Here is a 21,983-nt window from a genome sequence, read left to right as displayed (position 1 = left end):
TTTAGCATTTCACCTCAGATAATGTTGCCAAAAGTGGAAATGCCATTCCCTTTTGGAAAATCTGTCTTCCTCATGTGGGCCAGCCGTGGTTTCCATATGATAACTAAAAGACACTGTACTATAAAAAAGGCAGCAAAACATGTTTTTCAGAGACTGATCATTAAGTTGGGCCTCTGTCTTCCTTCTGAAGAGGAGGATAGAATAGGCTGTATGTTGCAAGGTGGAGTGAGGGAAGTTCAGTGATGGGTGAGGAAAAACACCACTTAGGTTCCTATCAAACTGACCAGTTAAAATAGGCTCTTGCTGTCTTGTGTGGACCTTTGGAAGGAAACAAACCTTGGTCATCATTTTAAGTAAATATAAATATAAAATGAGACAAAATATGTTTGAATTTTTGTTTTCAATCATGTATAGGTATGAAATATGTTGCATTTAAAATGGACTTCATTTGCCCTGTCAGCGTCAATATTTTCCTCCACAAAACCAAATCTGAGACTGCTGAATTGAAAAATGTCACTTAGTCACTCCAGAAACTCCTAGAAATCCATAATCTCCAGATTATCATTTCCATGCCATCAACAGGGAGGGTCTAAGGATCAAGAGAGCTATCTGGCAAGCTCCATGGGTGAATGCAGCACTCAGAGCCTAGGACTGGACCTTATGAGGAAAAAGATTTCTGAGGGCAGAAGGAATACACTTGGCACAGGGTCTAAGGTTTCAAGATCAGAGGAGTTGGTAGAGCATCATCACCTGAGCCAGCCATGGCTGGCTGACCATCCCTTCACCAATATTCGTGCTGCTCTGAGTAGGGATGAAGCAAGATATCTTGCTGCAGCTGGCATGAGCACCATGCAAGACTGCCATAGAGCTTCCTTCTGTTTTCTTGTCTTCTCCAACTACCTGTGTGACTTTCTTCCATGACTTTAGCAATTTCACCAACAGAAGTTGGTGAGAAGGCAGATAAATGAAGTCAGGTCTCCAAAGATTAGCCCAGAAACACATTCACACTGAAGAGCAATTTCAAGGGCTAGGGCCTCTACAATAGCATGTTCTAGTATAGTAGAAGTGGAGAGGGCACGGGCTTCAGTACAGCACAAACAGAGATGGGAGTCTAGAGCTTAGGTGGTCCTTGCTGCTCCCTTTGTGGCCTGGAGGACATCTGTTGGAGTTTCTCTAGTAGGATTTTGGAATTTTCAGGCCCAGACTACCTCCCCCTGTGTGTCTTCCCACTCACAGCTGACATCCTGCAACCTCTCCTCCCACCCCCCCACTCCTGGGTGGGACATGTGTGACATTCTTCTAGGAATCTTCCAACTATCTTTATGTTAATACCTTGCTAAGAAGGGAAAAACTACCTTAACTTGACAATGGCAAGGCCTCTGGTATCCCAGTATCTTGTGGGTCTTCTTTAGGAAATGAAAGTTCTTTTGAAACCTCCCTTTTTCCTTACCTCCCCCAACCCTGGCATATAATCAGCCACCCCGCCCAACCCCAGGTCAGCAACTCTTTCTGCCCATGGGTCCTGTTCCCGTGCTTTAATAAAATTACATTTTTGCACCAGAGACATCTTAAGAATTCTTTCTTGGCCATCAGCTCTGGACTTCACTTATATTTTAAAACTTCATCATTTGGTTCCCAAATGTGGGGCTTTGAGTCTTTGCATCTGGACTCTGAGGTTTGGTCCAAAATTGGTGAGTACTTTGGACTTTGCTCTCTCCTCTTCTTTTATTCTTATTTCATGAGGACTTTTCAAGGAGTACGGTCTTATTGGAACACTTTCATGTCGATTGCTCAGGCTGTAATCCTCTAGCCCATGGCTACTGTACAAGAAGGAAAAGGTCTGCCTTTCGGCTGAAAGTTAGTACCCTGGCTGGAATGGTAGTAAGACCCAGAAATTTGATGCCCTCTCTATTCCTCTTCTTATACAAATTAATTGGTCTTGGGCATGTGACAGCCACCTGTCACCAGGATGTCTGCCAATCTTAAGACTCCCATGTGAGGTTTCCTCCTGATTGATCTAATGTGATCCCCTCCACATCTTCAGCTAGACATTCTGGCTGTGGGGCCTCCACTGGGAGCCAGTCAAAACCAGAACCTGATTGAATTAAAACCCAATGGGGGACCATTTCCTAGGGAATTTGGCTGTAAGGACCATAATGGCTTAGACCATGATGGATTTCAATCTTTACTGTTTCCTTCCTCTACCAACTCCTTAAAACTACAAAATGGGGTAATTCACCCTTGCAAAATTTTTCTAGTATTTTCCATGGGTTAAAAGTTACAGGGCAATAACAACTTCCAGAGTGTAGGGCTGCATAGTATCTTCTTAGTCCATTCACCAGGCACCCATCTGTAGCTTGTGGTATGATGGGAAAGGGGAGGGAATGATGCTGGGACCCCCCCCCACCAGGGCCTTTTACAGCAGGAATGTCTTCACAGGAAGGCAGGATGGTGATCAATAGCTATTTTTGTTGAGGAATGCCTCTGGGCACTTTTGACACCTGGTACCTCTGACATATCCAACTATCCACGAATCGGGGGTGGGGGAGCAGAATTTTGGTAATAGACCTTCTTTACTTGTATAGGAACAGGGGATCCTCTTCTTCTGTTCCCAAGATTTCTACTTTGGGATATTTTTAACCCACTGGAATCAGTTTGGACTGCAAGATTTAAGATTTAAGAAAGAAAAAAAAATGATCTTCTGTAACACTCAATGGCCTAAGTACCACTAAGAAGAAGTGGCCCATAAATGGGACATAAAGTTTCAGCTCTCAATCAATCGTTAGACTTCTTTTGCAAGGAGAAGGGCAAATGGACTGACGTCCAAGCCTTTATGACCCTAAATCAGGATCCAGACCTATGGGGCCTCTTGTAACCCCCAAGCAGGATAACAGACACATCCCTGGATATATTGGGTGGTGATTATCTAAATATGCCTATTCCTTTTAATATACCTGGGATGTTGGAGAAATAGCAGGCCCGTCCAAACAAAGAGGACACTGGCTCTATTGCTATTCCTCCTCCTTATAAACCCGAAGACTCCTCTGCTCCCAGGTCAGTTGGACTTACCAGGAGCGGAACTCCCTATCTTCCAGGAGCTCCATCTAATTATGAGTTGCACCTTCTTAGGGAAGTTGCTAATGGAGTAGCGGCCATGTCCCATTCTCCATGGCAGATGTGGCTCAGTTAAAACAATTAGGAAGATATTCTAAAAACACCTCTCAATTTGTTGAGGACTTTCAAGAAGTATCTATTATGTTTGATTTGACCTGGAAGGATATATATATATATATATATATATATCCCATTTTAAGTCATTTTTGTAGCCCTGAGGAAAAGAAACAAATCTTGGAGGGGTCACAAGAGTTCACTGATGAACTGGAGAGATAGGAAACTTTACCCATTTGGGAGTGCTGCTGTCCCTAGCACCAAACCACACTTAAACTATCAGGAGAATAGTCCAGGGAGAAAAAAATGAGACCATGTGATCACTTGTTTAATAGAAATAATGAAAAAAAGGATTTTCTAAACCTGTAAACTTTGATAAACTTCAGGAAGTTACACAAGGAACTAATAAAAATCAATTTCTATTTCAGGGACAATTGGTAGAAGCCATCTGTGTAAGTATATAAATTTGGATCCAGCCTCACCCAAGGGAGTAACCATACTAAATACACATTTTATAAGCCAATCAACACCTGACAGCCACTGAAAACTAACTAAAATAGCTTTAGGCCCTCAAACTCTCAGCCAGTGCCTACTAGAAGTAGCGACTGAAGTCTTTAATAGAAATATGTCCTTAAGGCAAGAAAAGGACTGGAGAACTAAATTGCAGGGTAAGATACAAGCTCAAATAATGGCTGCTGCTATTGAGGATTCCCCACAGCAAATACTAACTAGGGGCAAAAGAAAAGGTCGGTAACAGAACTAGATAAATCCACATGTTATAAATGCAGCCAGATCAGACATTGGAGCAGAGAATGTCCAAACAAACACTGTCCACTAGGGCCATGTCCTGTCTGTAAAGAAACAGGCAATTGGAAGAGAGAGGAAGACAGGAACTCACTTCCCTGCCTGAGAGCCAAAACTGGAGGAACTGGCATAATGGGGCCCTGAGTCTGGTCTGTCTCCCTTCGACAACAAGATGACTGAATCCTGGGGTTATCTTGGATGTGGGAGGTAAGTTCATCAATTGTCTTATTGATACAGGAGCCACTTACTCTGTCCTCATTCAGCACTCTGACCCTACTTGTCTAACCTTAAATCATTGGCATAGAAGAGGAAACTAAAACATGCTTCCAGACAATGCCCTTAACCTCTAAATATAAAAGTCAGTTGGTCACTCATGTTTTTCTAGTTCTTCCATCTTGTCCCACTCCATTGCTTAGGCAAGTCTTAATGTATAAACTGTGAGCAGCCAGTTTGCTCTTACTATAGAGGGAGACAGCTTGTCCTCTTTAATGTCTGGAGAGCTAAAGCCATACCCTACTATCTCTTCCAATGTGTGGAAGGAAGTAATTCCACAGGTCTGGGACTGTGATATCCCAGAACAGTCTCTTATAGCCCAACCTTAGTAAAGGTGACCTTAAAAAACCCAACCAATATACCTCATAAAAAACAATACCCTCTAAAACCTGAGGCCAAAGCTGGGTTGCAACCACTTATTGGTAAGTTTCTGAAACATGGTATTTTAAAGGCTTGTGATTCTCCTTTTAACACCCCAGTTTTACCAGTAAAAAAGCCAAGTGTGGAATATCGTATGGTACAAGACCTAAGAGCTATAAATGAGGCAATAATGCCTATTCATCCCATAGTACCAAATCCATACACCATTCTCACCCAAGTCCTTGGTGACACCAACTGGTTTACAGTACTTGACTTAAAAAATGCCTTTTATTTTTTTGCATCCCACAAAATGAGGAAATGTAGTCACTATTTGACTTTGAGTGGACCCCACCTTCAAGCCCAGAGGCCAATTAATCTGCAGTCTTGCCACAGGGATTTAAAAACAGCCTCACCTATTTGGAGCTGCATTTAGCAGAGATCTCTGTGACATATCCTTGTCTGAAGGGACAATAATCCAATATGTAGATCGATCATAATCTGCAGTCCTACGAAGGAGAACTCTGATAAAAAATTCTGTAATTTTACTTTATTTTTTTGGCAAATAGAGGGTATCATGTATACCCTAAAAATACACAAATATCTTAACAAAAAGTACAATATTTAGGATACAAATTTACCCCATATTGTCTACTGATAGAAAAAAAAGCTGTACTAGATCTTGAGCCTCTAACTACAAAAAACAACTCTGCACTTTTCTAGGTGTGGCAGGTTTTTGCCATCTATGGATTCCTGGATTTGTACCCTTAGCCAAAACATTGTATTACTCAATTAAAGGCCTCAATGAGGAAACCTTGCCCTGGACTAAAACTCAGCAGACAGTCTTTCAAACATTGAAACCTGAACTTTTGTCAGCTCTAGCTTTGGCATTAATAAATTTAGAGAAACATTTTCACTCTACATAGTAGAAAAGCAAAGCCAAGCTGTGGGAGTTCTCACCCAAACATTAGAAAATGAAGCAAGACCTGTGGGCTATTTTTATTTTGAACTTGATAATGCAGCCTAAGGGTGCCTGGCTCCTCTTCAAGTGGCTGCCACACCCTCCTAGTAGAAGAAGCCTAAAAGCACACTATGGGACAGTCCCTGACTTCACATCAGATCCAGAGTATCTTAGAGACCAAGAGTCTCCAATGGATGACCAGAGGCTGCCTTACTAAATACCAGGCTATGCTTTTATTTTTTCATTTTTATTTTTTAAAAGATTTTATTTATTTGATGGAGAGAGACACAGCGAGAGAGGGAACACATACAGGGAGAATGGCAGAGGGAGGGGGAGAAGGAGGCTCCCTGATGAGCAGGGAGCCCGATGTAGGGCTCCATCCCAGGTCCTGGGATCATGACCTGATCCAAAGGCAGACACTTAATTACTCAGCCACCCAGGCGCCCCCAGGCTATGCTTTTAGATACACCGGAAATCATAGTTAATGTAAGGTTTTATAGGCGAAATAAACACGACACCAGGCAAAGTGGGTGCAAGGCAAGATTTATTAAAGGCACTCTCCCATGAAGTTTCAGGGCTCAGGAGAGGGGGAGCCAGGAAAGTTGCGTCCGGAGGAGGTGGGCACCCTCAGGTGAGGTTCCGAGACTCTGGAAAGGGGAGTGGGGAAAGTTGCACTGGGAGGGAGTTGGCAGGGGTCTTTTATCTGTCTCCTGCATAGGTATCGGGTTACCTATGGAGACATGACCTGGGCATACAGGGCTCTGTAAAGGACTCTCTCCTTTGGCGGGAGAGTCAAGGGTTAAGTGGGGGAGAGGGCAGGCTGGAAGACGGCGGGACCCCACGGCCATTTCCATTGCTCCTCATGCACTCCCAGAGCTCACCAACCCAACATTCCCCAACATTCCGATATTTTTGGTGTAATAGGGGTGGGGACTCAGATCTGGCTACTTCCTGCTGGCAAAGGGGCATCGTCATAGGGTTCTTCAGATGTGGGTAGGTGGGTATAAGGATGCAGGAGGAATTGGTTGCCAGTGACCCTGGAAACCTCAGGGATGGGATCCTAAATGAAGCGAAGAACACAGGGGGCAATTAGTGCTAATAGGCAGAGGAGAATAAGGGGACTTAGGATTGGAAGAAGCCAGGTCATTAAGGGGGAGAGCCACCACTGAGAGGGGTTTATTCCAGGGCGACGCTGGCCACCAAGGGAGTCGCAGATTTTTGCCAGGGCACTGATATTGGTTTGGACTATACCGGATTCGTTGATATAATAGCAGCATTCTTCATTGAGGAATAAACAGGTTCCTCCCTTGTCTGCGGTGAGCCGGTCCAGGGCTTGTTGGTTCTGTAGGGCTACCTGGGCCACTGAAGTAATCTGTCATTGTAGGGATGTGAAGGACTCAGCTGAGACTTCCATGGCTGTTCAGAGCTGTACGGATAAATCTCAGGTAGCGTCTATGGAGTGAGCTAGGGCGCTGGTGCCCAGCCAGGTGGCCACTAGGGAAGATGCCAAGGAGACCCCAATAACCAGGGGAAGAAACAGCCCTTTTTTGCCACAGGAGGGTGTGTGGAGAGGATGGCCATTTCCGCTAGAGCTGACACTCTCCGAACTGGCAATCTGTGGTGACCAGCTGACTAGACCATGTGGTGTCCCCATGGGTCCAAGTTTCTACTAGGAAGAAGTGCCACCTGAACCCAGGGTCCCTGGAGGGGCAGCTATGGGGGGTGGGGATAGAAGGAGGGGGCTGAGGAGAAGTGGTGCGGGAAATCCGAAACCACATTGCCCCCAGGGTTTGGGAAACCCAACCATTCTGTGGTGGGGCTGGTTTTAGATTGGAAATGTGTACCCAATGGGTGGTGTCCTAGGAGTGTTGCCGCTGTGGGAGTTGTGAGAATAACAGTATGGGGGCCGGTCCACCTGGGCTGTAAGGAATTTGGGTGAAGTTCTCATAGGAGAACTTGGTCCCCAGGATTTAGGGCCTGGGGGAAGTCTCCGCCCAGGTTGTCAGGGGCGGGGATGGTTGAATGGGCATGAGCCCTCGCCCTTAGGAGGGCTCGTAAGAGGGTCAGATAGGAGAGATAGGATAGGGGGTGTGGAGGAGAGGCACGCAGATTGTGATTAAGTAGGAAGGGACTCCCATACAGGAGCTCAAAGGGGCTGAGTCCTGACGGCCAGGAGGGGAGGCCCTAAGGCAGGTGAGCGCTAGTGGGAGAAGGGTTGGTGAAGAGAGGCTGGTTTCAAGAGTGAATTTGGTGAGTTGTTCCTTGAGGAGGCCATTGGCCCTCTCCACCTTACCCGAGGATTGGAGGTGATAGGGGATATAAAGTTTCCAGGTGATGTTGAGGCTCTCAGAGATCTGTTGTGTGATGCTGGAGATGAAGGCCAGTCCATTGTCTGATTGTAGAGTTTGAGGGAGTCCAAACCTTGGGATGAGAAAGACAAATACCATACAATTTCACTTATGTGTGGAATTTAAGAAACAAAACAGATAAACATATGGGAAGGGAAGATGAAATAAGATAAAAACAGAGAGGAAGACAACCCATAAGAGACTCTTAACTCTAGAAAATAAACTAAGGTTTGCTGGAGGGGAGGTGGGGGCATGGGGTAATTGTGTGTTGAGCATTAGGGAAGGCACTTGTAACTTGGGTGCTATACGCAATGGATGAATCACCAAATTCTACCCATGAAACTAACAAGACATTGTATGTTAACTAAATTGAATTTAGATAAAAACAAAAAAAATGGAATTCAGATTTCCTGAAACTTTGGGAGATCCAGCAGTATCTGGTTCATTTCCTCACTGGCTTCCCTTGACTGAAGCTGAGTCCAGGCTGTCCCTTCCTGTTAGGAACAATGCCATGGCACATGGAATAGAGATTAAGAGAGAGAGGTAGGACAAGCTTGGAGCCAAGGTATAGCACACACAGGGACTGCCTAGGGCTTTCAGACGGCAGAATGGTTAGGAGGGACTGGGGCAGACAGAGAAGGCTTCATGAAAACTGGACAGAAGGGCTGGTAGAGGTGGAAGAGGAGACCCTCATCTCTGATGGAAGGGGAGAGTTTGGAAGAAGGGAGGGTTAAAGGAAAGCACCAATAGTAAGCCCACCATATGTACTTCCTGGGTCAAGGGCCCAGGTGCCAATAGGACACATCCTTCAGCAAATGTGAGGTCTTCCATATGCCAAACTCTGGGCTGTGTGCTTGAGAGGATATGAGAATGAATAAGAATGCCTGTTGAGGATATATAGGCAAGTGTTAAACAAAGGCAAAACATGTAAACAATTGTACTCCTGGAGAGAAAGTGCTGAGAGCCAGAAGTGGTTTGTAAGAACTTTTCTGGGAGGAAGGGATTGTTTGTACTTAGGAAGAACAGAGCAGTTTCCTGGATGTGGTGGCATTTGAATTGAGCCACAAAGGTGAGTAGGACTACACCCTGTAGTGGGGAAGGGCAGTCCAGGGTGTCAGCACCAAAGACAAAAGGCTGGATGTGCATGAGGCAGAAGGGCAAATGGCAGGTGGGCCCCATGTGTCCCCAGGTGAGGGCTGGAGAGGGCTGATGGAGGTGAAATGGGCCCCTCCCAAAGGGCTATATGTGCCATGCTAAGCAGCTCATGTTTCTCCCTTGGGTGATGGGGATCCAGGGGAGTTTCATGGCAGGGAAGGGACAGGTGCTGCCTACCAAGAGGCTACATAAAAATAGTTGTCTTCTAGGTTGTAAGTTCTTTGGGAGCATGGCTCCCACATTGGGAACATGTTTAGGAAGAGTAATTCTGATGACCTGTACATACCCAGCAGTCCTGAGAGAGGTGTAATTGGAATTGCCCTTACCCAGAAACAAAGATGTTTGAGCCCAATTCCTGCTCTGCACCAACATACTATATAGCCTTGCTCAGGTCTATCTGCAGACATCAGTTTCTTCATTTTCAATATAAGGGGTCTGACCACCTCTGAGGGGCCTTCCCACCCCAACCCACCCCCATTAAGCCAGGACTCCCACACCAATCCCTCGCCCTCCCTCCTAAGAACACTTAGCTCAGATCCAAGCAGGCACAAGAAGGCTCAGCCATCTTCCGGGGTTGTCCACATGTGAGAGTCAGAGTGAGCCAGATACCTGAGAGTTCCTTAGCTTCCACCAGCCACTTGTTCACCCAAGTTGGAAGGACTAACCTCAAAAGGAGTGGGGACAGCAATCAATTTCACCTCCCCTGGGCCTTATCTGGAAACTCTCTGGTAGCAGTACCTTGGAGCAACTGTAGAACTCTGCTCACTTGTGTGTTTCCACATCTCCAGGTTGGCTGTCTTCTTTGCCTGATACCAAGTATCTGGAAATCTGCATTTCCTAGATCTTGTGTGGTTTTGTTGCTGTTTTGTTTTGTTGTTCAGGCAAGAAACTAAACCAGTTCTTGTGAGTCCACATTGGTGTGACTCCCTTAAGTGAAAATCAATGTTGGAAAGTGTCAAGTTCCAAAAAGAGACTTTTACAGAGCCACAGCACTGGTGAAAGCATGAAGTCAGAAACCCCTTCAGAGTCCAAGCTTTGTCTGAGATTTTGTGGAATGTTTGAGGGGTAACACCTAGCCTCTTACCTCTGTCCTAAGTGGGATGAGAGAAACACAAAGCAAGTTTACCAAAGCACTGACCAGCTAAGCACTAAAAAGAGAAAGGGACATAAATTCCGACTGTCTCAAGGACCTTACTATACTGCTTCTAAGAAGATTCCAAAAAGTATAAATGCAGTTCCCTTCTTCAACAAATTATGCAACCAATTTTCCCATAGTTGGAGAAATTGCCAGGGTCAGCACAACAGGAGTGCAATGGTTAAGCCTCACTCTGAAGAAGGCACTTTCACAATCAAGACATTTCCCACCCCCCAATATGACTTGCCCCACCTCCGCCCCATCAGAGCCTCAAATGCCTTCCACATACAAACATAGTCACTAGGCTGCCACACCCCAAAACCCTTTACACCCCGTCCTGTCTCAAGTGTCCTAACCCTCCACACAAGTCTTCCTAATACAATGGAAGCAACAGCTATGCTATTTCCACAGCCCTGGGAATTCTACCATCCAGAACCGCACCAAAACATTGCCTGATTTACATCAGACAGGACCTGCCCAAGAAGTCAAGGGCCTTGCCTCACTCTCTCACCAACCCCCAGTCCGGTAACCCTTCCCCCAAGCTCCCCTCTCACCTTGGATTTCTGATGCTCCTCCTCTTCCCTCCTCAGCCCTCCACCTGCCTGGGCTTCCTTCCTCCCCCTCCCAGTCTTCTCCATCTTCTCCCCTCCTGCCTGATTTGGTTACCACTCCTCCTCCCTCTCCCTGCAGCTCTTGGGCAGACACCTCCCACCTTCGTGCACACACACTCAGTGTTCAGCACAGGGAAAGCTGCGCCAGCCTAAGAGAATGTGAGGGACAATTTTCCACCAGCCAGGGAAGTGCAGATATATCTCTCCTCTCTTTACTCTCTCTCTGGTCAGAACCTGGTTTGCAGAAGACAGAGTGCGATGGCTGCACCTGAGGAATTCAGACTCCAAGCCAGTCCTCCCCCCACCAAACCCCCAGGCCTGGACAACCCGGGGGTGTGACCAAAGTCAGTAACCTCTGGGCACTGGTGCTGACCCCTGTAAACCAGATCCCACACGCTGAAAACATCCAGGTGCTTGCTTTTTCATAAGGTTTCCTAAGGCAAGGCTGCTCCGCCCTCTCGTGGCCGCCCGGAGAGGTGCACTGGGATCCCTGGGTTGAGAGGCAAGGGCAGGTTCAAAGGAAACCCATCTTTTCTACTTAGAGCCAGTTCAGAGTTTACAGCGGGGGGAGGAGAGGTGTTAGTGGGGTCCCGGGCACTCCACTCTCCCACCGCCTTCCCTCCCTCCACAACTGGGCACTTCCCCTTGGATGAGATTTCTGCAAAGTCCACCTTTTGAGGGAAAAAGACAAGTCTGGAAAACAAAGCAAAGCAATTACTCTGAAGAGACTAGTACTTGGGCAACTTTATGTTCATTGATGGAGCCCTCTAGGGTTCTGATTTGCCTTTGTCTTGATTGCACCTTGAGATCGTGGTTTACCTTTACTAAACTGTTGAAATAGAAAAGATTTAGAGAGGCAACTGATCTCAGTTTTCACCTGAGTGAATATTGTGAACAGAATAATGCCCCATCCCTAGGAGTTTCCTCCATTCGAATGTATGGAACCTGCAAATATGATAAATCACACAACAAAAGGGACTCTGCATAGATGCTTATGTTAAAGACCTTGAGAAAGGGAGATCACCCCAGATTACCCAGGCAGCTCCCTGGAATTGCATGCGGACCTTAAAACTGGAAGAGGCAGAAAGGGAGGTCAGAATGATGTTGTATGAGGAGGACTCTACCTACTTATGTTAGGGCTGAAGATGGAAAAAAGGACGATGAGTTAAGGAATGTCCAGGGACTGTAGGAACTTGAAAAGGCAAAAAAAAAAAAAAAAAAACAGATTTTCCCCTAGAGCTTCAAGAAGGGAGGCAGCCCAGCTGACACCTTGATTTTAGTTCCATGAAATCCTTTTTGGATTCCTAATAAATGTGTGTTCTTTAAAAAAAAAAAAAAAATCAGGGATGCCTGAGTGGCTCAGTGAGTTAAGCATCTGCCTTCAACTGGCACAGAAACAGACACACAGAATAATGGACCAGAATAGAGAGCCCAGAAATGGGCCATCAACTCTATGGTCAACTAATCTTTGACAAAGCAAGAAAGAATGTCTAAAGGAAAAAAGACAGTCTCTTCAACCAATGGTGCTGGAAAAATTGGACAGCCACATGTAGAATAATGAAATTGGACCATTTATTTACACCACACACAAAAATACACTCAGATTGGATGAAGACCTCAATGTGAGTCAGGAATCCATTAAAATACTTGAGGAGAACAAAGGCAACAACCTATTTGACCTCAACCACAGCAACTTCTTCCTAGAAATATTGCCAAAGGCAAGGGAAGCAAAAGCAAAAATGAACTATTGGAACTTCATTAAGATTAAAAACTTTTACATAGCAAAAGAAACAGTCAACAAAACCAAAAGACAACTGACAGATAAAGGGCTAGTATCCAAAATCTATAAAGAACTTACCAAACTCAAAACCCAAAGAACAAATAATCCTATCAAGAAATCAGCAGAAGACATGAATAGACATTTCTGCAAAGAAGACATCCAAGTGGGGCGCCTGGGTGGCTCAGTGGTTTAAGCCTCTGCCTTCGGCTCAGGTCATGATCCCAGGGTCCTGGGATCGAGCCCCACATTGGGCTCTCTGCTCAGGGGGGGGTCTGCTTCCCCCTTTCTCTCTGCCTGCCTCTCTGCCTACTTGTGATCTCTCTTTGTCAAATAAATAATAAAAATAAAAATAAAAAGAATTTTAGAAGACATCCAAGTGGCCAAAAAACACATGAAAACGTGCTCCACATCACTTGGCATCAAGGAAACACAAATCAAAACAACAGTGAGATACCACCTCACACCAGTCAGAATGGCTAAAATTAACAAGTCAGGAAATGACAGGTGTTGGCAAGGATACAAAGAAAGGTGAACCCTCCTACACTGTTGGTGGGAATGCAAGCTGGTGCAGCCACTCTGGAAAACAGCATGGAGGTTCCTCAAAGAGTTGAAAATAGAGCTACCCTATGACCCAGGAATCACAGTACTGGGTTCTGGAGGAAGTGACCCAAGAAGAATCAGAAGGCAAGCTCACACCTTCCATTTCCAGTTCCAGGGTGGTTTCCAGCACACCAGAGGACTCTGTGTTCAGCATTTGTGTGTGTGTGTGTGTGTGTGTGTGTGTGTGTTATTGTTACCTGGGTGTCACCCTGTTAGTAGTCGGGTCTTGAGCATGTTACTTCTTGAAGCCTAAAGTTCCTTTCTGTGAATAATAACATAACAGCATCTACCTCAGAGGTTTGTGGTGAGGATTAAAGAAATTAATGCAGTAAAGAGGCTGGCACATGCCTGGATGAGCCCCTTCCAATGGGAAACCCTGACCCAGCTAGCTGGGCATTCCTGAACATGGGGTTGCATTTTAGCTCTTCCATGGAGAAAGAGCAATGAATGAAGTTTTGGCAGGTTATTGGGAAAGGTCTTCATCCTGGGGCAGGAGGATCCTTGACTTTTAGGCTTTCCAACCTGGGTGATGAGCCAGTTTCCTGCCAACAGTTATGTAAGGGCTGGCAGGGCATCTAATCCTTCCGCCACAGCCCCATGAAATGCAGGCCAGACCCAGGTTGCTACAGATGGCTCTTTTTCAGGTCACAGTCCCAGCCTGGCTGCCCAATCAGCAATGAAGGGCCTGATCTCCTATGCTGTCCAGAATGTCATCAAAGTACGTTCAGCCCCTTCTTGTGAAAGGTGAGAACTGCCTACTCCCTCTGCAGAAGGCAAATCCTAAGGAAGGTAAGACCTTCAATCATACCAGAGCCTCCTTCTAGACCCACCCAACCAGACTACCCCCTACAAACTTCCAAATGCCATTGGGAGTGGACTTTTCAGTTAGGCTTTCATTGGATCCTTTCTGATAGACAACTGGTTACATAGCTCTCTGAACCTTTGGGGCTGGCACACCTTGTGAAGGACCCTCCAGGTTACCTCTTTATCCCTCAGATTCCTAGAATGATAGAACCATTGTATTAACCTGGTGTAATATATGTGTTCTCATTTTTTAAATCAGTCAACAATTATTTACTGAGAACCTGTTATGGAACAAAACACAAAAGTGGTGCCCTTGTGAAGTTTCAACCTAGAGGGTAGAAAAAAAAAAATAAAACATAGGCAGTAATCTCTTCGATATCAGCCACAGCAACTTCTTTCAAGATATGTCTCCAAAGGCAAAGGAAACAAAAGCGAAAATAAACTTTTGGGACTTCATCAAAATCAAAAGCTTCTGCACAGCAAAGGAAACAGTCAAAAAAACAAAGAGGCAACCCATGGAATGGGAGAAGATATTTGCAAATGACAGTACAGACAAAAGGTTGATATCCAGGATCTATAATGAAGATCAAACTCAACACACACGAAACAGGCAAACACATCAAAAAATGGGCAGAAGATATGAACAGACACTTCTCCAATCAAGACATACAAATGGCTATCAGACACATGAAAAAATGCTCATCATCATTAGCCCTCAGGGAGATTCAAATTAAAACCACATTGAGATATCACCTTACACCAGTTAGAATGGCCAAAATTAACAAAACAGGAAACAACATGTGTTGGAGAGGATGTGGAGAAAGGGGAACCCTCTTCCACTGTTGGTGGGAATGCAAGTTGGTGCAGCCTCTTTGGAGAACAGTGTGGAGATTTCTCAAAAAGTTAAAAATTGAGGGGCGCCTGGGTGGCTCAGTGGGTTGGGCTGCTGCCTTCGGCTCAGGTCATGATCTCGGAGTCCTGGGATCGAGCCCCGCATCGGGCTCTCTGCTCAGCGGGGAGCCTGCTTCCTTCCCTCACTCTGTCTGCCTCTCTGCCTGCTTGTAATCTCTGTCTGTCACATAAATAAATAAAATCTAAAAAAAAAAAAAAAAAAAAAAGAAAGAAAGAAATTAAAAATAGAGCTTCCCTATGACCCTGCCATTGTACTCCTGGGTATTTACCCCAAAGACACAGATGTCATGAAAAGAAGGGCCATCTGTACCCCAATGTTTATAGCAGCAATGGCCACGGTCGCCAAACTATGGAAAGAACCAAGATGCCCTTCAACGGACGAATGGATAAGGAAGATGTGGTCCATATACACTATGGAGTATTATGCCTCCATCAGAAAGGATGAATACCCAACTTTTGTAGCAACATGGACGGGACTGGAAGAGATTATGCTGAGTGAAATAAGTCAAGCAGAGAGAGTCAATTATCCTATGGTTTCACTTATTTGTGGAGCATAACAAATAGCATGGAGGAAAAGGGGTGTTAGAGAGGAGAAGGGAGTTGGGGTAAATTGGAAGGGGAGGTGAACCATGAGAGACTATGGCCTCTGAAAAACAATCTGAGGGGTTTGAAGTGGTGGGGGGGTGGGAGGTTGGGGTACCAGGTGGTGGGTATTATAGAGGGTACGGCTTGCATGGAGCACTGGGTGTGGTGAAAAAATAATGAATAATGTTTTTCTGAAAATAAATAAATTGGGAAAAAAAAACTAAAAAAAAATAAGCAAATAAGCAAGTCAAATATTTGGCATGTTAGAAGGTGAAAAGGGCTGTGGAGGCAAACAAAAACAAAAACAGAACCAAAACAAAAAAACATGGAGAGGAATAGGCATCTAACAAATATAAGCACAACACATAAAAGCACAAATGCACAAATTTCTGAACCAGAACAGCACTGATAAACTGAAGGGCTTACATCACTACCAATACCGAAGTCAGAGGAAATTGTTAGGGTAATTTGGGTACTAAATACTAGATTTAAAAAAGGGTTTAACAAACAGTAACATCAAAACTAGTATAGTTCAGTGGCACTTGGCTGACTCAGTTGGTAGAGTATGTGAATCTTGATCTTGGGGTCTTAAGTTTGAGCCCCACATTGGGGAAAGAGTTCACTTTAAAAAAAAAGTATAGTTAATAACCACGTTCAACCTTTTCCTAGTCTTAATAAAGTTTTAAAGATAATTATCTCTACTATATGAAAGCTCTGAGTAAATTTGATCTCAGTCATTGGATTAGTGCTATCTACTAATATTAATAATTGCTTATATTGACAGAGAGTTTTAGGGATTACAGGTAAGTCTCAAAGACATGCTTTCAGTTGATGATTCAACTAATTTGAAAAGGGGTCCTGTTATGCAGGCACACACACACATACACACATGACAATCATGCAGATAGATAGGTATCCTTTTTCCTTGGGAATGAACATCCATTTATCCTTAGGATCAACATCCCCACTGTCCTCTGGGTTTTGTTTTTGGGTTAGATCCCATGGCTCTATGATTCTTGCCTCTTGAATATAATTCAATCAGGAAAATATACTCACCTCTCAGGTGGGCTCTCTTGAGTTCCACAGTCAGAGTCAGGTTAGGATGGGGATGTTCAGTAGTGAACATGGGTAGGCACAATAAGCCCACATATCCACCTTTTTTTTTTTTTTTTGCTTCCCTTCTCCTTTTGCTCCACTATTATCTCATGGTCTGCATGGGAGGCCAGGGAGACCCATTGCCCCAAGATGAACCTCATCATCATCATCATCCACACTGCTGGGAGAACCTGCATCATGTCTGATGAGTGCTGCCTGCTGGTCAAAAATAGCCAGTCCCTCCTCATAGACAGGCTGAACTCGTGTGACATTGGGTATAAGTAAGTGGACCTCAGGACATGTGGGCTTCTTTTACCTGAGGACAGACTCTGAGCTTTTGAATGGGAGAGAAAGGAAAGGAAAGTTTACTGAATGTGCACCATATGAGAGGTGCTTTATGTATAACTTTGATTTTTCATGCAGCTCTGGGTGAGTCTTACCTAGGATATAGCTAAAGGGCTAGTCATTCTCCTTGGGCATGTACTCAAAATGTATCCTTTTTAAAGATCATGTATTGATATGATTGAGGCCAAGACTGATGGAAAGCTATTAGAGGAAGTTGTACAAATGCAAGATTGTAAAGTCTGTAGAGAATATCTTTCCTGTCTGAAGGTGGGTGGAGACACCAGATAATATCCTTTGTTTGCTCTATTAGAGCAAAGATCTGTAATTTTATTTTATTTTATTTTTTATAAACATATAATGTATTATTAGCCCCAGGAGTACAGGTCTCTGAATTGCCAGGTTTACACACTTCACAGCACTCATCATAGCACATACCCTCCCCAATGTCCATAACCCCACCACCTTCTCCCTCCCTCCCTCCCCCTGGCAACCCTCAGTTTTGTGAGATTAAGAGTCTCTTATGGTTTGTCTCCCTCTCTTCCTACACCCCCCAGCCCCTCCATGTTGCATCTCCACTTTCTCATATCAGGGAGATCATATGATAGTTGTCTTTCTCCAACTGAGTTATTTCACTAAGCATAATACCCTCTAGTTCCATCCACATCGTCACAAATGGCAAGATTTCATTTATTTTGATGGCTGCATAGTATTCCATTGTATATATACACCACATTTTATTTATCCATTCATCTGTTGAAGGACATCTAGGTTCTTTCCATAGTTTGGCTATTGTGGAAATTGCTGCTATCAACATTCGGATGCACATGCCCCTTCAGATCACTATGTTTGTATCTTTAGGTATATACCCAAGGTATATGACCCAATTGCTGGGTCATAAGGTAACTCTATTTTCAACTTTTTGAGACACCTCCATACTGTTTTCCAGAGTGGTTGCACCAGCTTGCATTCCCACCAACAGTGTAGGAGGGTTCCCCTTTCTCCTGTAATTTTTTTTAATAAAGAGCACACTGACTTAATGGGATAATAAAAACTTCTTGCAGGATGCACTCCAAGCTCACAGATAAGATTTATGAGGTTAGAGACCATCTCATATCCATCAGAAATAATTATACTGAATGTTAAGTCTCAGGATGGGCCACCACTAATCCAGACAGTACACATTAATCAAGAAGCCCTTTCTTTAGGGGCTTCATGGCTTAGCTAGTGGAGTTGGAATTTAGACCTACCTTCCTTCTGGCCAGGCACTCTGTTCAGGGTACAAACAGCTTAGCCATGTGCAGTAGCCCTGCCTTAGCTGGATTTACCAGTTACCACTGGATTACCAAATCCAGTGGGCTTACATTTACCAATTGTGATTACTGTGGAATTACAATTACCACGTGATTCTGTGCTGATAGAATCTCCTCTCTCCTTCCTACTTTAGTTTCAACCCTTTTGAGATAGGAGAAAATTTCCTCCAATACCTTTCATCTGTTAAGTCTTGTCTAGTGCTCTGCTATATCCTGCTATGCAGGTTTATACAGAGTTGCTCTCTTTGAATAGAATGGATACCTGAAATTTTACTATATGTTTTTAACCGAAAATGGAAAATGATGGGTGCTGAGAAAGGACCTTTTCCTTTCTCCGTTCAGGTTTCAGAAGCCAGTTTCCTGTCCCTTGATTTTTGACCTTTTATTGTGTCCCTTGTACCATAACTTTCATGACCCTGCTCACTGTGAAATTACCTGTAGTCAGGAATAAACACCCACTTGCTATAAATTAATTCACTGAGAATACAGTTGAATGCCTACTCTGTGACATGGGGATGCTATCAGATGTAGCACAGATTTGGTTCTTGCCTTGATGGAGCTGATACTCTGCTAAAAGAGAAAGATAATTAAATGAATAAATCATAATAGAGTGTTAAGTGTTATGATAAAGGGTGCAAAAATGTAAACAGGAGACATTTTTAACACACTAGCTTGCTAGGGTGTTGGGTATTAAGGAAGTACTACTTGGGAGGTGACTATCAGCTCACCTAAGAAATGAGTGAACTTGTCAGAAGAGTGGGAAGAGTGTTTCAAACAGAGAAAAAGGACCTCTGTGGAAAGTCCTGGATGCCAGCCCAAGAATGGTGTCTTTGAGGAACCAAGAGAATTTTATCATAATAAAAATAGATGACAAAGAGACAGATGGTGAAAGATAAGGAGGCAAACAGGGGGATCTCATGAATAATCTTGACACTTAAACTGGGAAGTTTGGACTATTTTGCCAAGGTACTAAAAGCAGGGTTTGATATTAAATTTGCATCAGAAAGACATGAATAACTGCACATTTAAAGAAAGGACACAGGGAGACAAGGTGCAGAGGAGTGAGGGGCAGCCACAAAAGACAGCTGGGAGAGAGAGTAGGATGGAAGTGAAGGGGGGAAGATGTTTGTGGATGCAGAGGGATCAGGCAAGGCGGGGCTAGAGAAGTGTACTTTGACCTTAGTAGTGAGGCAGCCACAGCTTACCTTTAGGGAAACAGTGTCATTGGCAAGGTTTGGGGAAGGCCGGGTTGCAGGGATGGCAGCTGTTGCTCTTTTCTTCCTAGACTGTGAGCTCCTTAAGGTAGCAGCAGTGTGCCAGAGCTGGATAGGCTCATGAGAGTGGATTATTAGGGAGCCAGGACATTTTTTAAATCATCAGTAGCTGAAAATCAGCTATAGTGGGGGTTTTACACTACAGAAATCAGTAAACCTATAAATTGGGCTTCTTCCCCTTGCCCCTTTCTGATGAAAGCTGGTTTATCAACATGCCCTTGCTGTCTTTTTTGTAACTCAGTGCTTAGAATTTAATAGCTAATCAGTGTCTGCTGAATAAAGCATGAGTGATTGAATGAATGAGTGAATAAATAAATGAAACAATCCCAGATTGTCTGTCTGTCATGTTGATCTCCATCTCCTCATGGTTCTTTAGCTTCCTCGTGGGGCAGGATGGTGCTGTTTATGAAGGAGTGGGCTGAAATGTCCAAGGTTCCCATGCTCCTGGCTACAATGACATTGCCCTGGGCATTGCCTTTATGGGCACTTTCTTGGGTAAGTGCATGCTTTGGGCAGTAGCAGTCATTGTATGGTGTTTGGGGGAGAGTGTCTCAAATGCAAGACAACAGCATCAAACTCAGGCATCACTTCAGTGCCTGCATATGCTAGACTTAGCCAACTTCAGATTTATCATTTGACTAATCTGAGTGTTACCAGGAGTGAACTCCCCCACCCCCAGAGAGAATGCCCACCCTGAATCTATCTCCTTCACAACCAATCAAATGTCTTTTTCTTCTGACATCAAAACATATATAAGACAAGGGGAAAATATCTTTGTGCATATATTTTGCTAAGTTTTTACCATGGCAACAATGTGGGAACCTTTACCTTATTTGCCACATCCCTAGATTAGTCCTTGTATCAGCATCCAGAATGTTCACTGACGATTGCCATTGTTCAGAGCTCTTGACTAGAGTTTGTTTAGACTCAGGGAACTCTCGCTGCACCTCTGGGAAGAGGAACCCATGTCACTGGGACTGGTTCAGGGTGATACTAAAATGAATGTTGGGTGGGGCAAGGGGATACCTGGAAGGTGCCTGGGATGGGGGTGGGTATGTGAAGGTACAGGAAGCACACCATGTGGCCAAAGCAAGGTTTCTCAGCTTCAACACGATTGACATCCTGGATCGGGTAAGTCTTTGTAGAAGAACTGACCTGTGTATTGTAGAACCCTTAGCTGCATCCCTGGCTTCTGCCCCCAGATGCCTGTAACATATTTTGCCTATTTGTGACAACCAAAAACGTGTCTAGTCAGTACCAAATATCCCCTGGGAGGCTAAATTCCCCCATTTGAGAACTACCAAGTTAAATATTTGGAATGGACAAACATTCTGTACATCCCCAAACAACTCTATGTATCCCAGACTCTGTTCTTTTCATTCAGGAAGAATTTTGATGCTGATGAATCTAAGGCCTGACTTTGTTTTCTGTATATAGACTTGCAGGCAGTAGCAGAATATATTAGCATGGTGGTAGGGGTGCATTAAGGGGGATTCAGGAGTGGGTCCTGCCCTGGGTAGGGTGCCTTGGAAACCTGTAACAGATAGATAACTGTTTTGCAGATACCCAGCCCAATGCCACAGCTTTGGAGGCAGCCTAGAACCTGATCCAGTGCGCAGTGGACAAGGGATATTTAATTCCCAACTACCTGCTGGTGGGGCAAAGTGATATTGTCAACACCCTGTCTCCCAGTTGAGCTTTGTACAACATCATTAAGGCTTGGCCTCATTTCAAACACTGAGGAAGCCCCTGGTCCCTCTGAGACTATTCCCTGTGTCTGCCTGGCTGCTGGGCTTTCCCTGTCCTCACTCTCTGTCCTGACTCAACACTTGTCCCCTCCCTGTCAGCCCCATCCTGTCCCTCCTTTCTCAGGTTAGGATGATCTTCTACTGCTAGCACCCCATTATCCTCCAATCAGCTCTTAGACCCTAGAGCTGGACATTCCCAGCCCTCTGAGTAGGCCCCACCTTCCTCTCTCCTCATCTTCCCCTTCCCTGAGGACCCAGCTCCTAAGCCAGGTGGGAAGGTGGGCTGATGCTTGTTTGACTTCTCTTTCCCTTTCTGGCTGTCCCTCTGTCCCATGTACCTTAGCACTGCCATCTGCCTGGCAGCCCCCAAGACTCACATGGGTTCAAGGCCTGAAGCCCCTCTCTGCGCACACACCAACTTGTCTAAATGTGAATGTGGCCCTTATTTCAGGGCCCCATCACTTATAGGTGTGCTACCTCTCTCCACTGGATTGTGAGGATTTCCAGTTTTCTTTTCCCCCACGTCCTCAGGTCCTGAGCAGTGTCTGGAGTCTTGTAGGTGCTACAGAAGTTTGTTGGAGAGGTGGACAAATGAACGAAAGAGTGGATCAAGTCCCTGCTCCCCTTTTCAGTCTGCTCCACTACCCCTTCTCTAGGAATGCCTTCTGGGGCAGCCCTCCATCCTGCCAGCTTTCTTTCTGTTCCTGCCCTTCCCTGT

The 21,983-nt window shown here is 44.8% G+C and overlaps 1 non-coding gene and 1 pseudogene across 1 annotated transcript; one reads left to right on the top strand and one right to left on the bottom strand.

Moving 5' to 3' along the window:
* Positions 1-10,283: 10,283 nt before the first annotated feature.
* LOC122901361 lies at positions 10,284-10,441 on the bottom strand. Its single transcript, XR_006383459.1, has one exon. It is a non-coding gene; the product is annotated as a U1 spliceosomal RNA (small nuclear RNA).
* A 2,777-nt stretch (positions 10,442-13,218) lies between these two features.
* Positions 13,219-21,311, top strand: LOC122899202 (annotated as a pseudogene).
* Positions 21,312-21,983: the final 672 nt, after the last annotated feature.

The sequence above is a fragment of the Neovison vison genome, chromosome 2 (assembly GCF_020171115.1).
Source record: "Neovison vison isolate M4711 chromosome 2, ASM_NN_V1, whole genome shotgun sequence".
In the NCBI taxonomy this organism is placed as follows: Eukaryota; Metazoa; Chordata; class Mammalia; order Carnivora; family Mustelidae; genus Neogale; species Neogale vison.
This window is presented reverse-complemented; position numbering and strand designations above follow the sequence as displayed.